Below are 7053 nucleotides of genomic sequence, written 5' to 3'. Positions count from 1 at the left end.
TTGTTGGGTTTTGTTTCAGGAAACAAAAGTCCAACATGAATATTCCTTACAGAAGGGATACAGTCTGCACGAATGAATCTACAGCATTTACGATCCCTTACAGGAGCCGTTTAAACAAACGCTTGTAAGTACTATTGCTGACAAGTTATATTTAAGAGAACCTCTCATTTGAATCGCCTTCCCTGTCATCTGAGGATAGAAAACAGCGACGGGAAGAAGTTCACTCGTCCCGGAAGACAATTATTGCTGCTTGCGAATCACTCCCTACAGATGCGGTTCCCTGCTTGGTTTTGGTGCTGCTGGTGACTACGATTCTGCTCTTGGAGGTCGACTCGGAGGCAATTGTTTCATCAGCGGTCAAAGAGTGAGAACACCAGTCATGTTGCACTCGTCTTCTCGTTGGTGGCGCTGATTGCCTCCAAGAAAACATATACCCTGAAGAGGGGTGTGTGCCATCTTGCTGATATTCGGAACAACTTTGAGTGGTTGTTCAAAAATACACACATCTGCCCCCTCCTTGCCGCCCGATGGCCGTAAGCTCAAAGAACGACAATGGGAGTGTCCTCGGGGTATTTACACATCTGGGAAACACCTGGCAGGAGGAGGTGGTGAACGTTCTGGACAGAAAAACAAAACAAAACTTTTTTGAAAAAGAACTAAATATAGAGATGTGGTAGGTGTTCCAAAACTGGAATCCAGCAAATGGGCTCTAATCTAGAAGGAGAAGTCATTTCCCCAGAGGCTGTAGCCACTTAGAGACCCGGCTCTGGGCGGTTCAACCACCAAGTAACGCACTCTTAACAAGAGATGAGTAGGAATAGAGAGAGAGATGTGCTGTGGCTTCCTTATACACAAGATTGCAGAAAGACCAGATAAGATCAAGTTGACGCCTACAAAAAAAGAGTGGGGGACGGTTGTTTGGAAAGGTTGAAAGAACCTTCCTGAGATCCTTCTTTCTCCCCACTCTCCCCGCCCCCAACCTGGACAGAACTTAGGGGTAATATGGAGCAGCCAGGCGAAGCAATGACCCTTCAGGGGTAAGAAGCAGTTTTCTATTCCGACTGTTCTAGAAAGGATGTCACTTAAGTCGGCGGTTACTGTAAACCCTATCTCTACTTCAAACAACATGCAGGTGTGTTGGCGCTTTGCTGCGGTCTGAAACCCTTGGCCGTCGCAGGGACTCTGGGGGATCAGGCAGTGCACGCCTCCCATTACAGGGTGCGTTTTGCGCCGAAGAAATGTAGTGTTTTGCCTTCAGCAGCAAGATGAGTATGGAAGTCTTCACACCAAAGGCGACGTCCTGGGGGTGGGGGCCAGGAGGGCTGCTCCAGTGTCCCAGTGAAGCTCAGTAGTCGATGAACTGGGAATGTGTCCTTTAATAAACAAAGTGAATGCGCGGCCAAGTGGTGACGGGCCCCTCACTAAGTCCTCCGCACACAACTGTCTGAGCCGCGTTTACCGAGAGAGTGAATTAGCATGGCGACGTAACACCTGTTTTTCTAATCTTTGAACCTCGGCTGGAGCGGGAACGCGGCTCCGGCACTCCCCCGCCCGGTGCCGGCCCCGGCCTCGCACCCTCCCGACGACCCCGCCCGCGGCCCCGCGCGCACCACGCCTGTAGGGGCTGGAGCCGGGACCTCGGGAGCCTCCCACGTGCTCCGAGAATCGCCTTTCGCCTCTAGCAGGAGAAATTTTAAACGAGTTTCTTGAGGCTTAAGAGGCTAATCCTACCCACCTCTTTGCCAATGTAAGGGGAAAAGCCCCAGAAAGGAAAAAGACGGGCACACGCGACCCACCAACACCAAACAGGAACCCTAGGAGAAGCTAGGCCGTCTCCTCCTGGCGCGGGTGTCTCAAACTGCAGCCCTCTGGCGATCGGGCACTGTCTACGCGGTCCTAACGCGGGAAGAAACCGGAGCCGATCTATAAACAAACATCCTCTTCCTTCCCCCGCCACACACCCCCTTCCCCAGGAGAGCAAACAGCCCAGAGAGGCCGCGACATCGCGCACTTGGGAGTCTCTTCCTCCTCCGAGACGACCCTGGGTGCTGCCCGCATGGATGCCGCCCTCCGCGGGCCTGGGCGCCAAGACGTGCAGAGGTCCAGGGCTCAAGCTCGCGGGGGGCGGGGGGGGCAAGGCGTGCCCACAGTGGCAGAGCCGAGAACCTACACGCCTGTGCGTGCGGAGTCCCGCGCGCTCTGAGCGCCCAGAACGAAAAGGAGGGTCCTCTGAGGGCCGCCCGTCCGCTCCCAACGTCGCAGTCTAGAGAAGCTGAGTTGGGTTGTAAAAGAACGAGTGAACGCCCAGAGGAATTCCGGCGCAAACCATCCAGCCGGTTTCAGCACAGAGGCCCCGACCCCTGCTTCGGGCACAGACCTCTATCCTACCTCTGGTAACTCCTCCCTGAGCCCTGCTGCTTTAAAACTAGAGTGATCTGTCTCCCACGTCGCCCCCGACCCGTAACACTTAAAAAAACAAAAACAGACTGCTAGGGACGCACACATGCACTTTTACACTCTTGCATATCACATATACACAATTGTACAAAGCACACAGACACAGATTTTATTCAACGGCCAATGTCAGGATGACGGATGTATTTATATTCAAGATGCAAAATCTGAAGTTGGTCACTTCAATATCTCTGTGTGTTATATCCAGATGTTCACTCTCTACCAGTGGAAAGGAGAATTTACCTAGGGAAATACTAATGTCTAGGGAAATACTAACATTTTTCTTCTTCCATGTAAGTGAATCCTGTTCTAGCCCCATTTTATTACCACATTTAGACGTTGTGATGTTGAGGCAGAAACAAGGGTCCCTTATAACTTTAACCCGGGCGAGTCTGCTAGAAAACAAAGTCTAGGGGCGTATTTAATATTTTTTAAATTACTGTAAATATTACTTGTTTGATTAGGAGGTTTGGGAAAGTATACATTATTTTATGACAAAACAAAACAGCTCTCTTCTGAGGTATTACTTCTCAGGTGCCTGTCTGAATTGACCATTAACTTGTCCAAAAAATTAGCTTCAGTTGTTACACACTGAAAAAAAGAAAGGGAGGGAGGCAGAAAGGAAGAAAGAGAGAGAGAGAGAAGGGAGGGAAGAAGGAAGGAAGGAAAGGAAAATATTCCAACTTGAAAAATGAGAGTGGCAAAGGCAAGTAAAGATTTTATATAGTTTCTCTAAATATTCTGGATAATATTTTTCACCCAGATTTTGAAATTGTAGTCTAATATAACCTTGAATTGGTCGCTGAAAAACAACAGTGCTTCTTAAACTGTGCACACTTTGAAAGAACTGAATGATTCAAACATTAACAGTAGCTGAAAAACTCTGACCTGCGCATTCTGAGGACAGGAGCGGGTGGGTGACTGCGGCTCAGACCGCCGGCACATTTTACACTTTTCCTTTCTAGAAATAGAGCTGTGGATGGTGTGTGTGTATAATTCAGCAAAGCAGGGCCCAGGAGCACAAATCGGGGTGTGCAAAAAGCTGAAGATGAACGTTGGTTTGCGACTTGGGGTTGAAAGACACTTTGATTCCGAAATCGGTTTCCGATTTTCAGGCCAAATCATGCTCTCGGTGCGCTGCTGGAGCGCACGCCAAGCCTGGGCGCGCGAGTGGGTGGCCGGGACGTGCGGGGGGCGGGGGTGAGGAGGCGAGGTGGCCGGAAGGGGGCGGAGAGGCGTCCGCGGCCTCGAAACGGGTGAGGGGCGTCAGAACTGGGTGGATCCGGAGGGCTTGTGCTTCACTGTCTTGCTTTGAGAGCCTTTGGATTAGGTTTCTGGAGAGTTTCCCCCTTCCCTGAGGCCCAACTTTGAGTCTAGTTCCTGGGATCAGTGTACCCCGGGATTGTGCCGCGAGCGCCTGAAAAGGACCCCCTAGCCCTGCACTCTCTAGGCGGTGAGTGCATTCTCGGGAGGCGGATGCCTCTAATCCGTAAACAGATGACGGGGCTTCCAGACCTGGCTGAGCGCCGGGGTCCCTTAGGGTGCAGTTTTCAGCGGAGCGCAGCTTTTAAATATGGACCTCGGGCTCCATTCTGATTTAGGAATCGGAAATCCCTGTTGGACTCTGGAGTTGGCGTTCGTAAGGTATGGGAGGGGCGGGGGTGGTCCGAGCACCAGGTGCCGGGGGAGCCGCAGAAGCAGGGGTGAGGACAAGCTCTGAGAGAGGGGTGCGGGCGCCGCCTTCCACTGCGCGGTGAAGGCCGCCCGGACCTCCCTCCCCGCCCCCCCCTCCCCCGACTCTGCGGCCTAACTCGGCTGGGGCGCCTCCAGACTGAAATTTGGAAGAGCTGCCGCCCGTTCCTGCCTTCGGGCGTCACCGCAGGATCCCGGCGAAGTATTGTACCTCTGTGTTCTGGGACGGGGACCAAGTGCCCCTGGCTTCTGGGGCACACTGGAGTCCCACTCTAGCTAGCCTCATCACCTCTGCGTCCTAGGACTTGGGGATCTGCCCTTGAAAGTCTGGGCATCCTTGCTCCTAGCTGATGGTTTTGGAAATTGAGCCTGCATGGGAATTGCCTGGAGAAGCCTGTGAAAACACAGATTTTCCTCACTCCCAGGGTTTATGATTCAGCACATCTGGGATGGGACCCAATAATTTGCCTTTCTAACAAGTTCCCAGAAGATACTGATGCTGCCAGTGAGGGAACCACTGCTGCCACTTTGAGAACCGTTGCTTCTGTCTGCCTTTTCTCAGCTTGTCTTTGGAGAAGTCAGTCAGGAGGGAAAAGATTTAAAAATGAGAGTCCTACTGTAGGAACTTGGGCATATGGCATAAAATAATATGACTATCTAGTTGAGGTCCAGGGGTGAGGCTCATGGCTATGAAGATGGGTCCTTCCTACCTCTTTAAGAAAGAGGATGATGGCCTCACAATGAGGGAGAGGAGGCGGGGGGACCCAGCTAGGCCAGCCTTTGGGGGGGGGTGGCCTCCAAAGGGCAGGAAAGTGCTCAGAGCACCGCCAGAAGGTTCCAGAGTTCCAGGGTTCTCACTGGAGCAGAAGTCCAGAGGGCTTGGGCCAATCCACCTCGGGTAGGATACGTTGGAAAAATAGCAGATAAGCTATTGGTTCTCCTTTTGGCCTTGAAATCATTCCCTAATTTTGCCAGAGTCCTTGAGCATAAAGGACCCAAGATGTGTGTGGTGTTGGCGCAGGGGAACTGTCCCTGGAGGAAGAGGCCCTGGCTGGGCCCCGTAGCCTCCTCTTCAGTGGCGCGTGATCCGTCCTGTGCAGGGCCACGTTGGGACAGTATGACTTTGTCAGTCTTTGGACGCTTTTGTCATGTTTCTACGGGCCCCTTCCTCCATAAAAAATCCTAAAGATTATATTTTACAATTGGGTTGCTGCAAAGACTAGTGTAATTCTGCCTGAATTCATTATCATATATTCATTAATCTTAGATTTATTCTTTTCTTCTCTTTTGTAAAATAGATTAGAAGAAAAACATTCTGTGGGCTCCTGAAACTATCACGGGCCCTAGATCCTGTACCTGTTGTGACAAATGCTGCTCCTAGCACACCTGGGAGGATGGGGATGCTACGTGTGCCTTCTCCTGGCTGCGGCTCCTAAGCCTGGAAACCTGGAGAGAGGTTTGGGACCAGGATATTTATCCGTGAGTCACAGCCCCACTCCTGGTGTAAAACGGGTCAACTCCTCCGTTCTCACACTGCAGAGTCCCTCCACCCGGCTTCAGCTGTGTCTGAGGTATGACCCTAAAGCTGGGTGCAAAATCCAAACAGATTAAGTTACCAGCACCCTTTCTTATCTTAACACCTGGCCTGCTTCACGTTTTTTCCTCACCTGGATATCAGATTATTAAGTGAAATCCAATTTTAAAATGCTTTGCAAACCAAGCAAATGCATCGTTTGGTTGCCAATCGGTGTCCACTATTATGCAACAATATTTAAGTTCTTATTATATTTCTAGAGTTGCTTTAGGTGTATTCAAGCAAACGTTAGGATTGATACTTTTACACACTGTCCTGCACCTTGATTTTTTCCATGACAATTTCCTCATCCTTTCTTTCCTAAACATCTGTAAGTATTCTATTTTAAGAATATATCAGTATAATTGATTTAACCTGTCACCCACCGAGGGCCTTTAGGTTGTTCCCCATCGTTACTACTACAAGCAGTGCAGCAATGAACACCGTATACATGTCGGTTACCTGTGTACCCGTGTAACCACAGGACAGACTCCCCAAAGTGGAGTTGATAGATCAAGGGTATGTGCATTTGTCCTCCTAATAGATATTGCCACCCTGCTCTCCACAGAAGTTGTGCCCATTGACACTCCCACCAGCAGTGCACGAGGGGGGCTGTTTCTCCACAGCCTTGCAATGAAGCGCATTATAACCTTTTTTTTGGCCAATCTGATAGGTGAAAAAAACTCAGTCTACTTTTAATTTGTTTTTCTTTAATTATAGAGGTTGAATATCTTTTCATATGCCTAAGGGCTTTTCAAGCTTCTCTCCTCTTGAATTGTCTTTCCAGAAACATTGGAGGATGGGGCCCTCTTGGCTCTGGACAGGGTTAAGGGCCTTGGGCTGGAGGAGGAGCTGGGACCTGGCTTTTAATGGAGGTAAGGGTTTCTTGAACCCCTGGGAGAGAGCTCACCAGAACTCTGGGAAGTGGAGACAGTCAGAAATACAGATTCAAGTTTCCGGAGTCATCTACCGACACTTCCCCCAAACCCCATATGAAATATTCTTTAGTGCAAAACACAGAAGATAAATATGCAAATATCATGTTAATGTGTCTTCATCCAACTGATCTCCTGACTAGTAATCTTCAATTGTGTTGTACGTATGCTAAAATAGTGGTTAATTTATGGATTCTGTATGTTTTGAAACTCAGTTGTCCCAAGTTGATATTTGAACCAACTGTTTTTGTATTTTACCTACAAACACGTGGAGGCTTTACCACAAAAACAACTCAAGCATGAACATACGCCAGCCAATCACATCTCAAGATTTAAGCAAATAACTTGGAGGAACAAGGGGATAGATTGATCCTGGCAGTAGTTTCAGAGGAAAAACTT

At 49.7% G+C, this 7053-nt stretch overlaps 1 long non-coding RNA gene across 1 annotated transcript; it reads left to right on the top strand.

The window, feature by feature from the left end:
- The first annotated feature begins 3746 nt into the window (after positions 1-3746).
- LOC112409326 (uncharacterized) lies at positions 3747-6700 on the top strand. The gene is made up of 3 exons (XR_003005142.1): positions 3747-3907; positions 5445-5717; positions 6507-6700. It is a non-coding gene; the product is annotated as an uncharacterized LOC112409326 (long non-coding RNA).
- Positions 6701-7053: the final 353 nt, after the last annotated feature.

The sequence above is a fragment of the Neophocaena asiaeorientalis genome, unplaced genomic scaffold (genome assembly GCF_003031525.2).
Source record: "Neophocaena asiaeorientalis asiaeorientalis breed wild unplaced genomic scaffold, Neophocaena_asiaeorientalis_V1.1 scaffold505, whole genome shotgun sequence".
Classification (NCBI taxonomy): Eukaryota; Metazoa; Chordata; class Mammalia; order Artiodactyla; family Phocoenidae; genus Neophocaena; species Neophocaena asiaeorientalis.
The sequence above is the reverse complement of the archived record's forward strand: the minus strand, read 5'-3'. Positions and strand labels throughout refer to the sequence as shown.